The sequence below is a fragment of the Marmota monax genome, unplaced genomic scaffold, assembly GCF_021218885.2.
Source record: "Marmota monax isolate L192 unplaced genomic scaffold, Marmota_monax_Labrador192_F-V1.1 WCK01_AAM20220418_F8-fsc00076, whole genome shotgun sequence".
NCBI classification, from domain to species: domain Eukaryota; kingdom Metazoa; phylum Chordata; class Mammalia; order Rodentia; family Sciuridae; genus Marmota; species Marmota monax.
The window spans coordinates 2,443,446-2,464,263 of NW_026692843.1; the positions used below are offsets into that span (position 1 = coordinate 2,443,446).

At 42.3% G+C, this 20,818-nt stretch overlaps 1 protein-coding gene across 3 annotated transcripts in view; it reads left to right on the plus strand.

Moving 5' to 3' along the window:
• The first annotated feature begins 20,637 nt into the window (after nt 1-20,637).
• Nucleotides 20,638-20,818, plus strand: part of Zranb1 (zinc finger RANBP2-type containing 1) — a 49,300-nt gene continuing 49,119 nt past the window's right edge. Inside the window, exon 1 of one of the 3 annotated variants that reach the window (XM_046448706.2) lies at nt 20,638-20,761. The gene's annotated coding sequence lies outside the window, so the exon portion shown is untranslated. The remainder of the gene's footprint in view (nt 20,762-20,818) is intronic. The other 2 variants (XM_058580733.1, XM_046448705.2) reach the window with 2 other exon arrangements.

The following is a 20,818-nucleotide window of genomic DNA, read 5'->3' on the forward strand; positions in this document are numbered from 1 at the left end:
TTTTACAGATGAGGAAATTGAAGCTCAGAGAGATTAAGTGATTTGTACAAGTCACAGGAAGTAGGTGACAACACTACCAAACCATCTCGGGAATTCTAGGTTCCATGTTGATTTCTACAATGTCCCACCATTCATCAGAATGTCCAGGGACCATAAGTGGGAGAATTTTGCAAACAGATTCATAAATATTGTTTGTATCTTGATAAGCTGCTATTTAGAGACCAAGAGAAAGATTTCAGCACAAAGATGTTCACACTAATGTAGTTTATGTTAAGCTTGTGGTTTGTTTGTGTGTTCATATTTATGAGTATGTGTGCACACATATAATTACGTAGGAAAATTATAACTGTGAGTTTAAAAATGAGAACACACACATAAATACATTCAACCATGTCCAATAATGATAAATTCAAATATTATATTTCTGGAAATTTCTTAAAATTTTATCTGTGCTTCTTTCTCTTGATTTGGGGCATATGAGTAATTTTTATTTTCTTCTTTATTCTTTCCTATATTTTTCACATCTTCTGTTAAAAAATGAGTATTACTTTTGTCTGCTTTTCTCCTCCTGGAAAAGCAGCTAGACGGGCTGCTGACCTGGGCCCTGGAGTAGTCTGAAAGGCAGGACGTGGGGGACTGTCCCAGCAGAAAGCTAGATAGGCCATTCAATGCATCCTTGGCTGGAACAGGTTAGCAAGACGGACAATCCAGGTACAGACTCAAGGAACCAGGGGAAATCCACAGACTGCAGGTAGAGGGTGTCACTCCCCTGGACACACAAGGGGACCCTGCCTTTTTCAAGAGTGCCTGAACTTTATGTAGGGACAGGAAGGGAGTCATTAATGTGCCAACTAGAACTAGAAGGGGACAATGCTTGCAATCATAGAATATTGGCAAACATAACCAAGATGGTAATAATACTGTCTCATTCTCCTTCTCCATGCACATCTACACCATTATTCCCTCTCAGCACAACAGACCTCAATACAACCTGGAGGGATGCAGGAAACACAATCTGAGCCCCCCCCCCGCCCCCAACCAGTGAAGGTAGCAGACATGAAAGCAGCAGCAAAGACTGCAGGAAAAGGCCATGACCTACCCAGGACCCGGAGGAAGGTCTGGAAAGTGTAGTATTTCCCAGCAGGGAGCCTAGTGCTGGGCTCCTGGGGTTCTCTTCTGCCCTCGATGGCCCCAAGACTGGGAGGGCCTGGTCATAACACTCCTGGCCCCTTCCCTCTGTTGGCAGCCTCTCATTCTTTCATGGCTGTGTTGTTGGTGGACGGCACCTTTCTTCAAGGAAGGCCTCTGTGGGAGAGCAACGTTCCCCACCCTTGAGACCCGTATCCCTTTTCTGTACACGTCTTGAAAGCTGCTTCTGGTTTCCAGTCCGAGTCAGTTGTTCAGGCTTAGGGTCTGTGGCCATCCTGCAGTGGTGGTCCTCTCTCAAGATGATGCTGTATCTTCCCTGCCACTTCTCAGTCTGCGATGGGTCAAAATGAAGACCAAAAGTACAGTGATTTCCCCTTTGGTTTTCTCTTCTACATTACATGAGAGAAGATTCTCCCCAAGTCAACAACTGATCAAGGCTTTGCATCTTACATTCTTGATTTAGCTTCTCAGTGAATGAGCTTGTCATCCAAATGCTGCAGCGACTTCTTTTCTTTATGCCCCAGGCTCAGGGTTGGGAAGCTCCTGATGCTGCTGTGTTTTGTGCCGTGGGGGTTGCCATGGTGCTGCACATGGCCTGTCAGTGCTGAAATCCTGTGATTGCACTGGTGCCTTGCCGAGAGAGGATAATGAGTTATGTGTGGATTTGGGTTTTGTGTAGATTTAGCTGCTCTGTGCATAACATCAGAGATGCAATTTGATGGTTTGCATCATCTTCAGATTGTAATCTGCTTACTTTCCTGTGAGTTGACTGAGTTACAGTCAATTGTTCAAACAGCCAACAGTTCATTTGATAAAAAGAGACTGAACCAAAGCTGCAAAATGAAGTTCTTTTTGGCCTTGATCATTCATTGCACTTACTAACTCTGCCGCTGCTGGGAGTGGGGGTGTTAGCCAACAAATTCCTCTGGATTTGGGCATGGTGACTGTAAATCTCCAAGATGCATTGCAACCTGCCAGGCTCGCTGTCTTCCATTCCTCTGCTCTCCCCAGCAGCAGCCTCTTGACCCTATTATGAGTCATGCTCAGTATGGTTGGAAGATAAAGCCTAGCCCTAGACTGGGGAGGTTTCCTAGCACTCAATTGGAAACTAAATGGAGTAGTTTACTAGGATTTTGATAAAGCATCTCTAAAATGTGAAAGTGCCTCATGTTTTTTCTCTTCTACTTTTCAACCTCTCAAGCTGATATATTTTCAAATTAAAACAAAATTCTAAATATTCTTTGACAAAGCACAGACCAAAGCAGCAATTTGGTCAGGGGAATTATTTTTGATTAATGTTGATAAACAATTATCTATTCCACTAGCAGCATAGCTTTTTTCCCATATGAAATACTATATCCAAACAAAATTTTAGAATTGTGAGTGGCTTCAGCAATCAATGTTACTATCATTTTTAAGACTACAATGTGGTTATTTATATATTTGATATTTTTCTATATGGAACATAACTCATCAGGCACCTATTTTCCAATAAGAATGATAAAGTACAATATCCAATGAGGGCATGATGGAGATATAAGTCAATCCCCTGCACTGGGAGTTTGTTAGCACTGTGCAGATGCAAGTTCTTAGTTTATTATCCACTAAGCTGATTACCTACTACAGATTCAATTTGACCTCAAAATCTGCCAAGCAACAGAAGGCTGTCCCTGTAGCCTGCTGTGTCTGGGAAGGAACAGAACAATTTCCTTAGGCAATGTACTGAAATGTTACTCTTAAACCAGGTTTCATAGCTGTCCTGAAAATAGTTCCCCCCCCCCACCAGAAGATAGAACCCAAGGCCTTGCACTTGCTAGGAGAGTACTCTGCCACAGAGCTACATTCCCATTTTTTTGAGACAGGGTCTTACTGAGATGCTTAGGGCCTTACTAAATTGCTGAGGTTGGTCTCCAACTTGTGATTCTCTTGCATCAGCCTCCTGAATTGCTGGGATTACAGGCATGTACCACCACAACCAACTTATTTTTGCCTTTTTATCAGCTCTTTCCTGATGATTCTGCTAGAATTTCTCTCCCTCTCCCTCTGTCTCTCATAAACTGATCCTGGGCTTTTTGTTTCTTTGTTTTTTTTATTTTCAGAGATATGGAAATATTTTCAGATGAAATATTATGACCTCTGTAATTTAGTTCAATATAATATGGAAAGTGTAAAAGCAAGTGGGGGTAAAATTGAAACAAGATTGTCCATCAGTTTATAATTGTTGAAGCTGTGCGACAGGATCTGGAGCCCACTGGGACTGTGATTCTGCAGTGAACAACCTTTTTTTTTTTTTTTTTTTGGTAACAGGGATTGAACCCAGGAATGCTTAACTTCTGAACCACATCCCCAGACCTTTTTTAATGTTATTTAGTGTCAGGGTCTCACTGAGTTGCTTAGGGCCTCACTAAGTTGCTGAGACTGGCTTTGAACTTGCAATCCTCCTGCCTCAGCCTCCTGAGCTGCTGGGATTACAGGAGTGCCCCACCGTGCCTGGCTTCTTCAGTAAACATTCTCGTCCACTTGCAGGACTTTCCCTGAGCCAGACACTCAGAAGAGCAACCTCTGGGCGTATACACGTCTTGGGTTTCACTGGGTACTATCGCATTGTTCTCCAGAGTTGTCTGTACAAATTTTCCTGCATGTGCACACTTTCATGACTCTGACCTGTCAGATGTGTGTGTCCCCTCGTGGTTCTCATCTGCACCACCCTAATCACCTGTGAGTTGGAGCAGCTTCTCCATTGCTGGTTCTTCAGGGTTTTCTTTTTTCCTGTGAATTATCTGTTCCTACTGTTCCAGGTCATAGATGGAAAGGAGTTTTCTTTCTTCTTTTTTCCAAACAGTAGTGTATAGTGGTCTGCCCATAGTAGCTATAAAAGTCAATTGTTGAATTTTCAAGAATTTTCTCAACTAGTGATCTCAACTTGTGATCAAACATTGCTAGCTCACAAAACAGCCTCAGTAGGAATACTTACACCACGGCAATCAGCAAATGCTACAAATTAGGATTATCAACCCCAGTTGTTGGTTGTTAAACTTTTTGCAGAACACCATTGCCTCCAAGCATTTATAGCCAGGCACAGCCTGGCTCCAAGAAGCTTCAAGTGAAGCAAGTTTCGGGTGTGGAAGGGGTCCCTTGACTCTCTGCGGAGGACCAGCCAAGGTTTCCTGGTCCTGTGTTTCTTGTGCTCAGCATCAGCCAGTGAGCATCACGGAGGCCCCACCTGTTCCTGCAACAAGGCAAGGTATGATAGGACACAGTTCTGGCGTGGAGTCAGTTCCTGGTTGCTTTAATTTCTGAGACAGGCAAGGCCAGAAATTTGCAATTTGCAGGACTCAATGCCCATGAATATGCATGGTCCTTGCTCAGAGGAGGAAAATCTGACTTTCTTTCTTTACCAGTGATCTCTCTCTGCACTGGCCATAGTGTCTTTTATTTGCTATGTAATCTCATATTTTATTGGGCATGGGGATATTTGTGCTGTGAACGCAAAAACCTGATAGCTGCCTAGGGTCTCGCTTGGTAAGTTGGTGCATAGGGTGTACGTGACCTATCTGGTTCCTCCCCATGCCTGCTGTGCCTAGGACACTGCTAAGAGAGGAGGGCAGCAGTGATCACTGGGTGGTGACACAGGTGCAACCCATTCTGGTAGGGGGGAGTAAGGGAGCCATACCACCTAAACCCAGGCTGATTCCCTGACGTGTGCTCCATCAACCCATAGGACTCACAGCACACAATTCAAAGATAAAGTATTAAGGAGTTCAATATGGCAGCCTTAAAGTGTCAAAGCCCAAGGTGAGGACTCCTGAGTGTGCCATCCTGTGTGGCTGTGCAGGTACACCTGTGAAGCTGGCTTTGAGGTTGGGAAGTACTGAGGCCAGGAGGCCTCTGCACTCAAGTGTCCCTCTACTCCTAGCTCTGTGACTGTAGGGTTTTTTTCCTGCACAGCCATCACGGTCTGGGAAAGTCCTGTATTGCTAGTATGTTACTAGTGGTATGTGCTGACAAAATGTTAAAACAGAGACGGCAGATACAAAGTATCAGTGGATTAGTGAGTTAACATTTTAAATACTGGGGCTTGGAAAGGCTTTACAGATATGATGACATTTAAGCAAGAACCTGAGTTGAGGGAGGGATATACCAGGTGCCACATTTGGTCCTAACTCCATGCTCTCTTCCTGGTAAGTCTTACCAGAGGGACTACAGAATCATGAGGATCCGTGAGGATTGTATAAAACTACAACCCTTTGAGTTAAAATTTGCCTATATAATATTCAATTTTAATTATAAGTTAGTTTAAGTGCAGGAACAACATATGAGAAATATGGTAGGAGCCAGGTGTGTTGACACATGAGGCCGAACCAGGCGGATCCCAAGTTCTAGGTCAGCCTCAGTAATTTAGCAAGACCCTGCTTCAAAATAATAATAATAATAATGATAATAACAAAAGGCCAGGGGAATGTAGCTCAGTGGTAGAGTGCCACTGGATTTGAGCCCTAGTTCCTGAGAGAGAGAGAGAGAGAGAGAGAGAGAGAGAGAAGGAAAGGGAATATGTTGATTGATATCCCTTTTTCCCCCTATAAAATTTATGAAATCAATTTCATCAGAAGTAATTTTCTGTTAGCTTTCTGTCACTATACCAAGTATCTGAGATAACCAACTTAGAAAGAGAAAGGTTTATCTTGGCCCACAGTTTTAGAGTTCCAGTCCCTGATCAGTTGCCCTTGTTGCTTTTAGGCCTAGGGTGATGCAGCACATCATGGCGGGAGCCTGTGGCTGAGCAAAACTGCTCACTTCTTAGCTAGGAGGTGAAAAAGAGGTAGAGGAAGAGGTCCCACAATAACCTCTTCAAGTTTCCACCACCTCTCAGTCGCTCCCTGCTGGGGACAAAGACCTCATCACTTGGGCTTTTGGGGACACTAAGATCCAAACTACAGCATGCAGTATTATTCTATGAGGCTATTTGGTGAAGAAAATACCCCTGCCACAATGGCTTAAATAAGATGGATGTATCTTTCTCATGTCCAAAATGCCCAGGGGCAGGCAGTCCTAGACTTGGTCTGTACCCTGATGACTCCAGGGTTTTATTGGCTTCAGGCTACGACTTTCTGTTCCACCGTCTGCAGAATCACCTTGTGGTTCAGGATAGCCATAGGGAGCTTCAGCCCTCACATCCATGCTCCAGGAAGGAAGAGGGTGGTGGAACGGCCTGTTTCCTCCCTTTTAGGGAAAATTTCCATAAAACCCTCACAACAGCACTTCCACTTATATTTTACCATCTAACGCATTATGGGCTGGAACCTAGTCACACGGCCATGCCCAGCTGTAATGGGCTTTTGGAAATACAGTAAAGGCACTTAACTAAGCAACACTTTTCTTAGCAGTTGATGTCCTGTTGCTAGGGAGGGAGGGAAGAGAGATGGGCACTGGGAATAGTTCCTAACAGTTCCTGCCACAGCCACTGATTTAATTTTCTTTATAAGTTTACAGAGGGTATAAATTCAGGATAATAAATCAATATCCTGGGAAATTCAGATAAAAAAAAAAAAAAACTCCAGTGAGAAACCAATACAGGTTCTGTTGCCTCCGTTAATTTTTTGTGTGTGTTGCTTCAATAAGTGTACTACTCCACCTGCTCTTGAATTGTATAGGTGAGCCACCAAGTGATTTGAGGATTTCTCTGTGGTTGCACAGAGCTTTGTGTTTTATAAATCATTTTTTAAACCTGCATTTGAGAAAGGAATAATAATTGGTTGATTACAATGGTATCAGTTTCAGTTCTGGACTCTAAAGAAAACATTTCCAAATGAACATATTAAATTTTTAAAAAAATAATGTCCAACAAAGAAAGCCTCACTCTCTCATTGACCTATGACACACTATAGTACCTGCTCAGGCAGTTTTTATACAGTTTGAGTGGCTTTCTCTTGGAAAGCTATTGTTGAGAGAGAGAGAGAGGGAGGGAGGGTGGGAGGAAGGGGAGGCAGGTCTATTTTCTTAGCTCTGGTATGCCTTCCTCTTGAAGATTCATTTTCTTTTTTCCTATGGTGACAGACTTCTGCCAGCAAAGCAGCCCAACAAAAATGTCATGCTCCAGTTACAATGACTGGGGACCACTGCAATGTCAGTTGTCTTTGTGCGACCTAGTGATTAAACTGCTAATATTTTATTGGTGGGAGGTTTTACCTTCTGATTCAGAACCATAGTGTTAAACACAAAGCTATGTGTCATTCATGAATCTCTGCTTTATTAAAACATTTTTTATCTCTAAGTTAGGGCTGGCTTCTTAACTTTTTTTCCTTAAGGAAGATTCCTTGTCTCTAATCCTGATTTCAGGGATGGATGTCCCTCAGATTCAAAACTATACTATACTGTAAGACAAAACATCATCAGAGGAAAGTCCTTCAGCTATAGAAAGATAGTTGAATTGTTTAACATAGGAGGATATCTGAAATTGAATATAGTCTAGACTTCAACAAATCTTACCTTTTATGATAAAGTATTTCGTTCCAAAGAGACACTGCTAGATAGATAACCTATTGGCTTTCTGATAAGAAGCCAATGGCTTCTTTAAGAAGCCATTTCGTGATGACTCTCTGACATCCATCTTTCCTAAATTTTCCTGATAGATTGAATTAGCATAATTATTTTTATGGCTGTAGTAGAGAGAGGAAATTTTGTTTATTCTTAAAATCCATTGTCTTTGAGTTGATTAGCCCCTGCTGAGGTGAAGGCATTAAAACGATAGCAGGTGTGTCCTCCAAGTAGAGCTCTGGAAGTGTCTCTTTTTACATTTTCTCTGCTCTAGTTTCAGTTGCAGGAGAACCTCCATTTGTCCTTCCAAATCTACTCTCTCTGCTGTGTTCCTTGGGGTAGAAAGACCAGCAAGATCTATGTCACCAGCTCCCTAGTGCTATGGTCACTAATTTGGTGTGACCGATGGGACACTGTGGCAGGGCCTGGAGGGGAGAGAGAGAAGTCGGGATGTTTACTCTGACTTGCTCTCCCTTGGGCCTCTGGTCAACAGTGGCTTGCTCCTCTAGGAAGGCTACTGCTTCTGACAGGGGACCTCCCTATGGCAGCCACCCTTTCTACAGGATTGGATAATGTCATCCTATTTGTGCCAGCCCGAACTCTTTCACCATCCCTTGTTTTCTTCAATCCTGTGAAACCAGAGTTTTGATACAAAACTTGATTCCCTGCTTCTGCTGGCAGATGGGGCTGGTGCAGGCCACAGACCTCACCAATTTCCTTCTGGGTTCTTGTCTCACAAATTTGAAGAATAAAACCCAAGGACAAAAGGGAAATTCATAACGAAGGGGAAGAGTGAACAGAGTAGGATTTATTTGGGGAAGAAGACACAGTACTCCTGCGATGCTAGAGGGGACCTGATGGTGGCACAGAGCGGGAACCTGCTGGGAAACAGGCAGCAGGAAGACTCTCCGACCCCCCAACCCCGATTCTTGTCATCAAGTCAGAAAGATTTCAGATACGTCACTCAGAGTAACAGGCATGAGTTTATTGAAGGGATATGAAAAGGGAAAGGGGACAAGGTCAAGGGAGAGGGTGTCCCTCTCTAAGAGGGACAGTGTACCTCTTCTGCACTATGGTTTTATTGGGAATTCCAGAGATGTTTTCTGAGAGTCCTGCCCAGGTCCAACTCTTGACTTTTGACTGACAGCCAGATGACATCAGACTTTCAAGTATACTGTCTTGGCAACTCTAGGTCACCTTGGCCCATGCTGACTGGTTCTAAGTGGAGTTTTAAACATACATTTGTACAGATTTTATATGATAGGAGGAATTATTCTTATTTCCTTGAGTTCCTGGATCTGGTCTGCAAAAAGGGTCACAAAGGACTCCTCCTTCAGAGTAACTCGAGATCCTCTTGACAACATTATTTCAAGCCTACACTTCTCCTGCAGATTGGGAAAGTAGTTTGCTGGGGAATGTGACATATCCTGTACATTATCTCAAGCCAGGCAGGGCTGCAGGTAAATTGCTTTTTGGAAAAGAAAGCACATTGGGCTCAACAAAGTGGGCCCATCTTATAGAATTATTCCCTTGACTTTGCATCTGTCTTCCCCATAACCTGACCAGAACCTTTGCACAGATCTTTGAATTTCTCATTGGAATATGCTCTCTGTATCTGCCAGGGACCCTGACTGATATGAAATCTGCCAGAAACAACTGTTAAGGATGAGGGAGAGTAGATATTTTTTCTGTGACTTGTTTATAGAAAATTTTTCATCTTGAATGGGATTTAAAATAATGTCTTGGGCATTTCAAGGAAATTTAAATTTTCCCTGCTATTTGTTTTTTACTAATGAAGTTGTTAATGGTTTACATTTTCCCAAAAACATGGAAGAGAAAGGATAAAGTTTTCTGCAGAGTATCTGTACAGTTCAGCTAGTTCGCAAGGCAGGGAGCTGATATGTCACTAGAGTATCCATTCACATGTCAAGGGGGTTCTTCTCAGCATCATGGTGGCCAGAGGCAGATGAGTATAGTGCTGTGTGGGATTTAATTTTGTCAGCAGCATCTTTCTTAAGTCTACAAGAGCATGGGCTCCAGTTACCTGCTTACCTGCTTGCTTCATGACCTCCTCGCCTGCATCCTGTGTGCCAACCCTGACACTTCAAGAGAACTCATTCTGACTCTAAAACAGTGTCCTCTAAGGCCCATGCTAATCACCTGTCCTAAAAACCTGGGTGAGGAAGTCATTTAGTATCACCAGATTATTTTTTCAAGTTCACTACTGATTAAGTTTGGTTTGAAGTCGGATATTTCTGCTAGTTCTCTTTTTTCCCAACATTGGTATGATTCTTATTTCAAAGGTGTGATAAGGCCTATAAAGTGTGACCTTCTAGTAAATTCTATTTGTATGAATGGCTTCTTTTTTTAACATTTATTTTTTAGGTGTAGATGGACACAACACAATGCCTTTATTTTTATGAGGTGCTGAGGATCGAACCTGGGTCCCGCCTGTGCTAGGGGAGTGCTTTAGCGCTGAGCCACAGTCCCAGCCCATGAATGGCTTCTTGAGAAAGCTAATCTTAAAATTAGGGAAGACACTGATAGTTACTTTTAACCCACACATCTTTTATAAAAACATTTGTTAGTTCTGTCTTTTGGGTCCCAGCTAGGCAGATGAAAACAGTGGGGATGGGTTACTATGTTAGGGCTTTGATTCCTAAATAAAAGTCCCTTTAATTTCTGTCCCCAGGAGTTTCCATTAATTCATTTGCAGGTAATACCTACTGATAAAATGACCTAATAGACACCAAAATTTAAGTATCTAAAGTAACAAATTGTTTAAAAATATAAAATCTAGTCTGAACTTATGGTTTTTAATTGTTCTTGAGTTGTTAATGCCTCTGAGAATAGATGAAAGCTGTAGATCTTGTTTCCCAAAAAGTATAAACCATCCAGAGAATTTTCTTATACAATCGAGGCATTCACAAATCTTCTGATTCTCACTATACATTGGAAAATTAAAAAAAAAACCTGTTTTCATTTTAAAGATTGCTAAATTCAAAAGTTAATGTAAATGTTATATAAAACTTTCTTTTTTAAAAAAAATCTTTATTTCATTTTTATTTGGTGCCAAGGATGGAACCCAGTGCCTCATGCATGCTAGGCAAGTGCTCTACCTCTGAGCCACAACCCCAGCCCCAATATATATAACTTTCATTTGCATTGATTTATAAGATTAAAATTCAAAAGAAAATATCAAACTTTTTAAAGTTATTGAGCAAAACTTGAATGTATTAGGTTATTGAACTAAAATATTGAGGTTGAAAATATTCAGAAGTATAAAATTAGGGGCTGGGGATGTGGCTCAAGTGGTAGTGCGCTCGCCTGGCATGCGTGCGGCCCGGGTTCGATCCTCAGCACCACATACAAACAAAGATGTTATGTCCGCCGATAACTAAAAATAAATAAATATTAAAAATTATAAAAAAAAATAAAAATAAAATTAAGGAAATCAAGTTCATTTATCCATTCAACCTGTATGTGCCAGGCACCATTCCAAGTGCTCAGGATACAGTGATAAACAGCAAAAATATCTAAAACACAGGGAAGATATTTTCTGTTCATTTACAGTTATTAAAGTTCCAAGTAGCCAGGTGCCGTGGCATGCGCCTGTAATCCAGTGGCTGGGGAGGCTGAGATAGGAGGATCCATAGTTCAAAGCTAGCCTCATCAAGGGAAAGGCGTTAAGCACCTCAGTTGAGACCCTGTCTCTAAACAAAATACAAAATAAAACTGGGGATGTGGCCCAGTGGTCAAGTGCCTTGAGTTCAATCCCCAGTACTTAAAAAAAAAAAAAAATTCCAAGTAACACACGAAGACTTGCAGTCAACAATTCATTAATTGTTTAATCCATGCTGTACTCCTTATATGCAATGACTGAAAAGGGCTGGGGATATAGCTCAGTGGTTCAAGGCTCCTGGGATCAATTCCCAGTCACCCCCCACCCACACACACACCACAAATTATGGCTGCTACAAATTTGCCATAGTGAAGGTAACAGAATACTCTGATCTTCATTGTTCCATCTCAGGAAGCTGTCACACTTGTTATACTTTTGGTCCACTATTTGAATATGCATATTGTTTTTGAAACAAATAATTTGTGTGAATCATTTCTATTAATTTAAGAAACACTTGAATAACATCATGAATATTGCCTTGCACATGCCAGGCAAGTGCTCTATCACCAACTACATCCCCAGCCCTTTTTATTTTGTTTTTGCTAATTTTCCCAGGCTGGCCTTAAATTTTCCATCCTCCTGCCTCAGTCTCCTGAGTTTCTGGAATCATAGGCATGGGCCACCACACCCAGCTTGAAATATTTTTAGCCTGTGATCTGTGAAATGACTGAAAGGAAAGGAATGAAAACTATCCAGGTGTTCCTAACATCACAGCTTTGGAATTGCTTTGAGCTAATTTGTAATTTTAGTGTTTGGCAAATTACAAACTATTTTCAGTTCCATATCCATTATATGGTAAGACATGTAATACAGTATTAGATTCCAGTTCAGTATTTTTCCTTGTGTGTGAAAGAGTGTGTATGTGTGGTGTATGTATGTATGTGCATGTGCATTTGTTGATGCATATGCATGTGTTTATTTGTGATGTATGTGCATGCATGTGAATGCATGTGTGTGTCCTTGTACACTTGCATGTATGTGTGTAGAGATGTCATGTTGTTGCCAATGAAATGGGAAAATGCTTGTTTAAAAAAACAATGGGGGGGAGGCTGGGGTTGTGGCTCAGCGGTAGAGCGCTCACCTAGCTTGTGTGAGGCCCTGGGTTCGATCCTCAGCACCACATTAAAAAAAAAAAATAAACAAAATAAAGGTATTGTATACAACTAAAAAATAAAATATTAAAAAAACCCTAACAATCGGCCAGGTAAATATCCCTTTTGGGGTGTTCATGTGGTCAGACTTACAGCCTGTTTGAGCTGGATATAAGTCAGTCTTTTTTTTTTGCAAACTTGTTTTTTAGGTTTTTGTTTTGCTTTGTGGTGCTGGGGTCTAAATGATGGCCTACATGCTGGACAAGTACTCAGCCACTGAACTATATCCCCAGCTTCAAATTTCAGGTTTTTAAAATTAAGACTCATCCTTCACTGACTCACTCATCTTTCCCACAATCTCCAGCATGTCCTTTTCTCCTTGCTCAGATAATCACATTACCTGTAAAACACATGCTTTATTTCCCATTTTTATTTCCAAGGGAACTGCATGGCTTGCCTGTTCTGTGCCCTATATTAGAACATTAGTGATCTATTTATTTGACATAGAGCTTGCCTCTCTGTCCTGAAAAATGAACAATATTCAACCTTCTATTAATTGGACTAGGTTTTCTTTTTTTTAATGTCATGGATGATTCAGAATAATTTTTTTTTTTTAAAGAGAGAGAGAATTTTAATATTTATTTATTTATTTATTTTTAGTTTTTGGCGGACACAACATCTTTGTTTGTATGTGGTGCTGAGGATCGAACCTGGGCCGCACGCATGCCAGGCGAGCGCGCTACCGCTTGAGCCACATCCCCAGCCCCAGAATAATTTTTAAAAGCATAAAATAAGTGACATTATAAGGAAATCAATTAAATTGAAATATTACATTTTAAAAAACATTTTAATAACTATTAATTTGTATACTTATTTAATAACATTAAATAACAATATTTCAATGGCAGGTTGAATAGCCACCAAGATTTTGCAGTAATGAAATCATATTTTGAGATTTCTACAACTGCAATATGATCTAAAAAATATATCATTTCCACTGGGTGTGGTGGCGCATGCCTGTAATTCAAGTGGCTTCAGAGGCTGAGGCAGGAGGATAGCAACTTCAAAACTAGACTCAACAAATTAGTGAGGCCCTAAGCAACTTAGTGAGGCCCTGTCTCAAAATAAAAAAAAGGGCTGGGGGTGTGGCTCAGTGTTTAAGTGGTTAAGTACACTGGGTTCAATCCCTAATACTAAAAACAAACAAACAAACAAAAAAAAAACCAGAAAAAAAAAAAGAAAAATATCTATCATTTATACTGGTCCCAAAGTCATTAATGCTATTGTGGTCTGCTGACTATATTGATAGTTGATGTAAATGCTACATTTCAGTTAAAGGTTAGTGGATATTAGGTGGGGTTTTTTTTTTTGGTTCAAGTTTGGGGACTCCTAGAGGGTATGTGGCCCCTGAGTTAGGCACTGCCCCACCTGGACTGTAAGCCCCTTGACACAGTCAGCCTTATCTATCTCTGCATTGCAGTATCAAGCCCAGGGTCTTCCATGGAGAGTCTTCTTTAATTGTATTCTGGATTAAATGAGACACAATGAAAGGCAAGTGACTCACCCAAGACAGAGATTCAACCAAGAGATCTTATTGGGGGGCTGCCCAAAGGAGAAGTAGAAAGCAGAGATAAGAGGAGGGGGGCAGAGAGAGAGAGAGGAAGGGTAGAGAGAGAAGAGAAAGAAGAGGGCAGAGAGAGGAGAGAGAAGAGAGTGTGTGCTTACAAGCTTTGGCTTAAGAAGGGTTGCGTAGGGGACGTGGCGGGGGCTGATTGTCAGGGTGACTCAGGAACAGCTAGCTGAAACTGTGTCCTATGGGGATTGGTGGAGGAAACTTTTGAATTTGCGGCTCTTCTTCAGCTTGGAGCCCTTTGGAGAGGAGGGGGAGGGGTAAGGGATTCCATGATGTTCCCCAAGAAGGGGGAGTCTTCCACACACCCAACACACAAAACAAGGAAAGTGACCTTTATCAAGTACTTGTGAAGTGTTCTGGGCAACACTCAACTCTTATCTCATTGACTCTTATCTTCCAGGGAAATGTCACCCTGTTTCGCTCAGATGAGGAAACAGACTCAAAGAGGAGAGCTGTATGGCAGAGCAGAATTTAAATTCAGGTCTCCTGACTCTAAACTCCATGCTGTTTCTACTCACCATATTGTCTTTTACAAAACATCCCTAGGTCCAGATAATGACAAAATGAGTAGTTTCAGATCTTTGGTGTTTCCAACTTATCACCCCCAACATTTTTATTTTTCCAGGGCCTCAAGCATGCTAGGCAAGCAAGCAACCACTAGGCTACTCTCCAGCCCCCAAACTTCTTAAGAAGACTAACATTAAAATGTCAGTGATTCTCTCACAACTCAGTGAATCTAGCTTACAGGGATATCTAGCAGAAACTTTCTTAGAAACATTCTTAGTCTAGACATAGGATGATTTTCTTCCCATAAACATCAATTTTTGTCCATAACAGAAGACCAATCTTAGTACAGATGAAGACTTGGACAAGTCAGATGAACTACATTTTGTCTGATGCTTCATAAGTATATTTTGCCTGCCCATGAGAAGTTTTCTTCCAGGCAGATTTGTGGTTGGTATCCAGCAGGGTCACAGGAAAGTACTATGTTCCACAAAACAGTGTCCTTTATTGCAGGTGCCAACACAAATGACTATGCTCTGAATTTTACCTCCCTCTTGGCTTTGAATCACTTTTCCCCCTCTCTACTTGCTTTTCTCTGTTTACAAAAGTGCTCAGATATGTCAATTCTTAAAATAAATACTTAATAGGAAATAAAACCTTTCTCTCATTCTAGTTACTAGCTGTGCCTATTATTCTATTTCCTGCCTTCCTTTTGCGGCCAAACACCTTGGCCTAGTAGTCTATAATCACTGCTTCAATACCCACACATGGCTTCAGCTTTTGAAATCTGGCACCTCTCCCTACCATCCCACTGAGAACCATTCTCTAGAAGGTCACTAAGTCTCTTGTTTGTCAAATCCAGTGACCTTTCTTGGTTCTAATTCTTCTCCAAATCTGTAGATTCTGACATTGTATATAATCACGTACTTGAGGCTCACCACCTCCGTGGCTTCAATAACTCTACTACCTTTTTCTTTCCTCTTTCTTACCACTTATTTTTTTTTCTGTTGGTAGTTTTTTGTCCTTTCTCACTCTTTCACAGTAACTTCTGCACAGATAACTCCCTGATGTTTATCAATAGTGTCAACCTATCAAATTTCAAATAGTATCTCCCCTGCCTGCGGCTCCCGTCCACCTGAGACCAGGATCTGCATATATCTGATCAATGGCCAACAGCTCCTCTGATCCAGTTCCTCTCCTGTGTGTTCCCATCTTGGTCATATCACTATCACATAGCATTTCTCTGATCTTTGATTCTTTCCACTGTCCCAGATTCAGTCACTGGCAAACCCTGAAGATTCCACTGTCATCTGATTTCACTCCCACAGCTACTTTGGTTTTAGCTTCTTGTCTCTTAATTGGTTTTTCTGCCCCTATTTCTAATTCTACCCTTGTTTGTTCCACAGACATTCTAGGAAGAGGTGTGGCTCCAGTATTGGCACCTTCTTGCTCAAATCCTTTTCATGGCAATTAATGGAACTAAGTACGGATCCACAATTTGGCATTCAAGATATTCATAATTAGGCTGGAAAAAATAAAATGGGATATCTTCTGTAGGAAGTTTGGGAAACAACTGAAATAAAAGCCAACTCAAACTATATGTTGACAAAATTAAGTTGTCCCTATACTTTAGTATAGGGGTTCTCAGAAAAAAAAAGTGAACATTTGCTTATTTTCAAAGGAATAGTGGATATTTATTTTCAAACATATTTGAGTAAAATGATACTTCAATCTGTGCAAAACAGCACAAGCACATTCCTTAACCAGTACAATGTCATCTGCGGAACTTGTTAAAATCTTTTTGACTTAAATATATCGTAATGGAAAGAACCTTTGACTGGAGAAAGAACAACTCTGTGTTCTAATTCTAGACTTAGTAGGTCAGGCTTTGTTAGATTGCTTAACCTCTCTAGGCATTAGTTTCCGCATCTGCAGGTTTGGGAGGTAGTACTCTGTCAGCAGTTCTCAAAGTTGGCTGCACATTGTAATTACTTGGAGAGTATGTTTAAAACATATCTTTGTGCAGGCTCTCTTGTCAGGCATTGTCTCAGTAGGTCTGTGGGCTGGGTGTGTGTGTGTGTGTCGCGCACGCACTCGGGGTGGGTGGGTGGAAGGACATCCAAAAAATTTTATTTTTAAATTAATTAATTTATTTTAGTTAGTATATATGACAGGAGAATACATTTTGATTCATTGTAAACAATTGCAGCATAACTTTAATTTCTCTGATTGTATGATGTAGCTTCACACCATATGTGCACTCATACATGTACCTGGGGTAATAATGTCCATTTCATTCCACCGTCTTTCCTGCTTCTATACTCCCTCACCTCTTTCCCCTCCCTTCCCTTTGCCCAGTCAAAGCTCCTCCATTTTTCCCATGCTCTTCCCCCCCCCCCCCCCCCCCCACTATGGATCAGCATCCACTTATCAGAGAGAACATTTGGCCTTTTGTTTTTTGGGATTGGCTTGCTTTGCTTAGCATGATATTCCCCAACTCCATCCACTTACCTGCAAATGCCATAATTTTATTCTCTTTTAATGCTGAGTAATATTCCATTTGTATTTATACATTTCTTTTATTCATTCATCTATTGAAGGGCATCTAGGTTAGTTGCACAACTCGGCTATTATGAATTGAGCTGCTATAAACATTGATGTGGCTGCGTTACTATAGTATGCTGATTTTAAGTCCTTTAGGTATAGACTGAGGAGTGGGATAGCTGGGTCAGATGGTGGTTCCATTCCAAGTTTGCTAAGGAATCTCCATACTGCTTTCCAGAGTGGTTGCACCAATTTGCAGTCCCATCAGCAATGTATGAGTGTGCCTTCCCCCACCCATCCTCACCAACACTTATTGTTGTTTGTATTCTTGATAACTGCCATTCTGACTGGCATGAGATGAAATATTAGTTTTGATTTGCATTTCTCTAATGACTAGAGATGTTGAACATTGTTTCATATATTTGTTGATCAGTTGTATCTCTTCTATGAAATATCTGTCAGTTCCTTAGCCCATTTATTGATTGGGTTATTTGTTTCTTTGGTGTTAAATTTTTTTGAGTTCTTTATATATCCTGGAGATTAGTGCTCTTCCTGTGGTGCAAGTGGCAAACATTTGCTCCAAAAATGTAGGCACTTTCTTCACCTCATTGTTTCTTTAGCTGAGAAGAAGCTTTTTAGTTTGAATCCATCCTATATATTGATCTTTGATTTTCTTATGCTTTAAGAGACTTGTAAAGGAACTCGGGGTCTAATCCAATGTGATGAAGATTTGGGCCTCCTTTTTCCTCTATTAGTCTAATTGCAATGTCTTTGATCCACTTCGAGTTGAGTTTTTTTGCATGGTGAGAGATGCGGGTTTAGTTTCATTTTGCTGCATATGGATTTCCAGTTCTCTCAATACCATTTGTTGAAAAGGTTACCTTTTCTCCAATGTATGTTTTTGGCGCCTTTGTCTAGTATGAGATAACTGCATTTGTTTTTGTGTCTTCTGTTCTATACCATTGGTCTACATGTTTATTTTGGTGCCAATACCATGTTGTTTTTTTACTATAGTGTTGTAGTATAGTTTAAGGTCTGGTATTGTGATGCCTTCTGCTTTATTTATCTTGCTAAGGATTGCTTTGGCTATTTTGGGTCTCTTATTTTTCCAAATGAATTTCATGATTACTTTTTCTATTTCTATAAGGAATGACATTGGGATTTTAACTGAAATCACATTGAATCTGTATAGTGCTTTGGGTAGTACAGCCAACAGTTTTAACAGTTTTGATTTACTTGTACAATGTGTTTAAAACATATCCATGCACAGGCCCTCCTATTAGGCATTGTCTCAGCAGGTCTGTGGGGCCAGGAGAGTGAGTGAGTGTGTGTGTGTGTGTGTGTGTGTGTGTGTAGGGTGTATCCAAAAATTTAAAAAGCTCCTTGGTTGATTTTAATGTGTAGGTAGGGCTGGGAACTATTGGACTCAGATCAACTATCTTTCTGGCTTTAACAGAATCATTTTTGGATTTGCTTTTCCTCTCAGTTACAAATTTCACTTTAATTTACTTAGCATAATCTACCATATTTGTCTTACCATCTTTCTGGTGCTGTAGAATCCTTTACTAATGTGTCTTATTTACTTTTGTGTCCTTATTCCTTGGTACATGGTAGATTTTCACTAAACATTTGCTAAATTGAGTTAATAAATCTTACCCAAACTATATGCCCTCCTCAAACTAAACATAATGGCTCTATGTGTGATTCTTTTTTGTTTGGTTTTGGAGATTGAACTCGGGGGCATTCAACCACTGAGCCACATTACCAGCTCTGTTTTGTATTTTATTTATGCTGAGGCTGGCTTTCAACTTGGCCTCCCAGGCCACTGGGATTACAGGAGTGTGCCACCCAGCCAGTTCAATGTGTGATTCTTGATAACTTGTAGGTGAAATACTCTGCACCCTTGGTTCATAAGGGGGAAGATGGAGGTATTAAAAAGCTCTTTAAGAAATGTTTTCAAAAGTGAAATGTTGAACGATTGTTCTATGAAAAACATGGTGTTTACATGCAACTGTTACATTATATGCTTGAGAATATGCGTTGTTTTGTAGGCAAAGGGCTAACATTGCTCTGGGAAGACTGGGAATATTGAAAATCTCTGTATGCTAGAATGACTGTGAAATTTCACCAATGGTTGTGAAATACGTTGTTGGTGAGGGAAAGCTATAAAAGGTATAATTCTTTGTCGGCCATCCTGAAGTTGTACACATTGCCTTTACCATATTTATGTAAAGAAAAACTCAGAACATCATAAATAGTTTTACTAAATGAGATCCATCCAAATATTAAAAATTTGACTAAACTTCGAATAACATAGTCCTCCTGTCCAATGCAACTGCTAAAGGCCCTTTGGGAATGTTGTCGTTTTTCTTTGACAACTTCTAAAGAGATTTACAAGTTTTATGGTCTTTAAAACTCTTGAAATAAAGTCTGAAGCACTGAAAGGCACTGAGGAAAAAACAAAGCTGTCTAGCTAGAGAAACCTGACACATTCCTGGGGTTTTATCAAATGGCTGACTTATTTAGGCTGTTATTTTTATTTTATTCACAAAAACATCACCATGTAACATACTGCCTGGAACGTGGGCTCTGGGGATTCTCATTTTTCACGGCTGTAATTCATCCGCCGCCTGAAGAAGGTGAGGCTTATTTGCATCTGCAGAAAGGGCAGCCGTAGGAAACCGGACGAGAGCCAGGGAGTGGCGGAGGGTGCTTGCACGCGAGCAAGTGTGCGTGTCCCGGAGGCTGCACACACCCTCACCTAAGCCGACAGCCGCCAAGAGTTAACACGGGCGCACAGTTAGCCTAGGCCTACACATTCGTCCTCCCAGTGTCTTTGTCAGGAGTTAGAAACCGTCTGGGAAACCGCGAAGCAGCGTCTAAGCGACCGAGCGACTCACTCCGTAGTCTGGGGACGCGGAGTTGACACAAAACTGGCGGATCTGCTGCCGAAAAGCGGCCCCCACCGCCCTCAGCGCCGTGAGCCGCACAGCTGAGGGGTAAACTATTCGCCCCAGGGCGTCCTCAGCGTCCGGCCGAGCCCGCAAGCAGGGCGGCCGCCAGGAAGGTTCAAGCCTTGGCGAGCGCCGCCTCCTCACCATTGGGACGCGCGCCGGTGACGTCACATGGCCGCGGCCCGCCTCCTGCGTCGGGAAAGAGGCAGCCGCCCATTGGCTGCGCCACCGGCGGCCTCGGGGCCAATGATAGGGCGGCGAGCGGCCGGGTCTAGCCCTGACGTTGTGCTGCCGCCGCGGGGTTTATTTGGCTCCGGGTCCCTGGCCGCCGCCATTAGGAGTCCGCAGCGCCCGAGGCCGCTCCCCTCTCCGCCCCCGCCCCCCCGGCGCTCCCCCGCCTCCGCGCCTCCTCTCCGCCCCTCTCCCCCCGCCTCCGGCAGTCGGGAGCCGCGCGCGGGCCCGCGGAGACCATGTCCTGACTGAGGCGGGAGGGCGGAGGCGGCAGCAGCGGGGCGGGCGGCGGCGCCGAGGGAGGCGGAGAGGGGCCGGGCTCGGCTCGTCGCCGCGGGCTGTGCGGGAGTCGCCGCCGCCGCCGCCGCCGCCGCCGGGCGCTGAGCGTCGTACGGGGAGGAGGAGCGGGAGCTGGAGGAGGAGCCGCCGCCGCCGCCAGGTAACCGGGCCCGGGGTGCGGGCGCCGGCCGCAGGCCCCTCACCGCCCCGCCGCGGC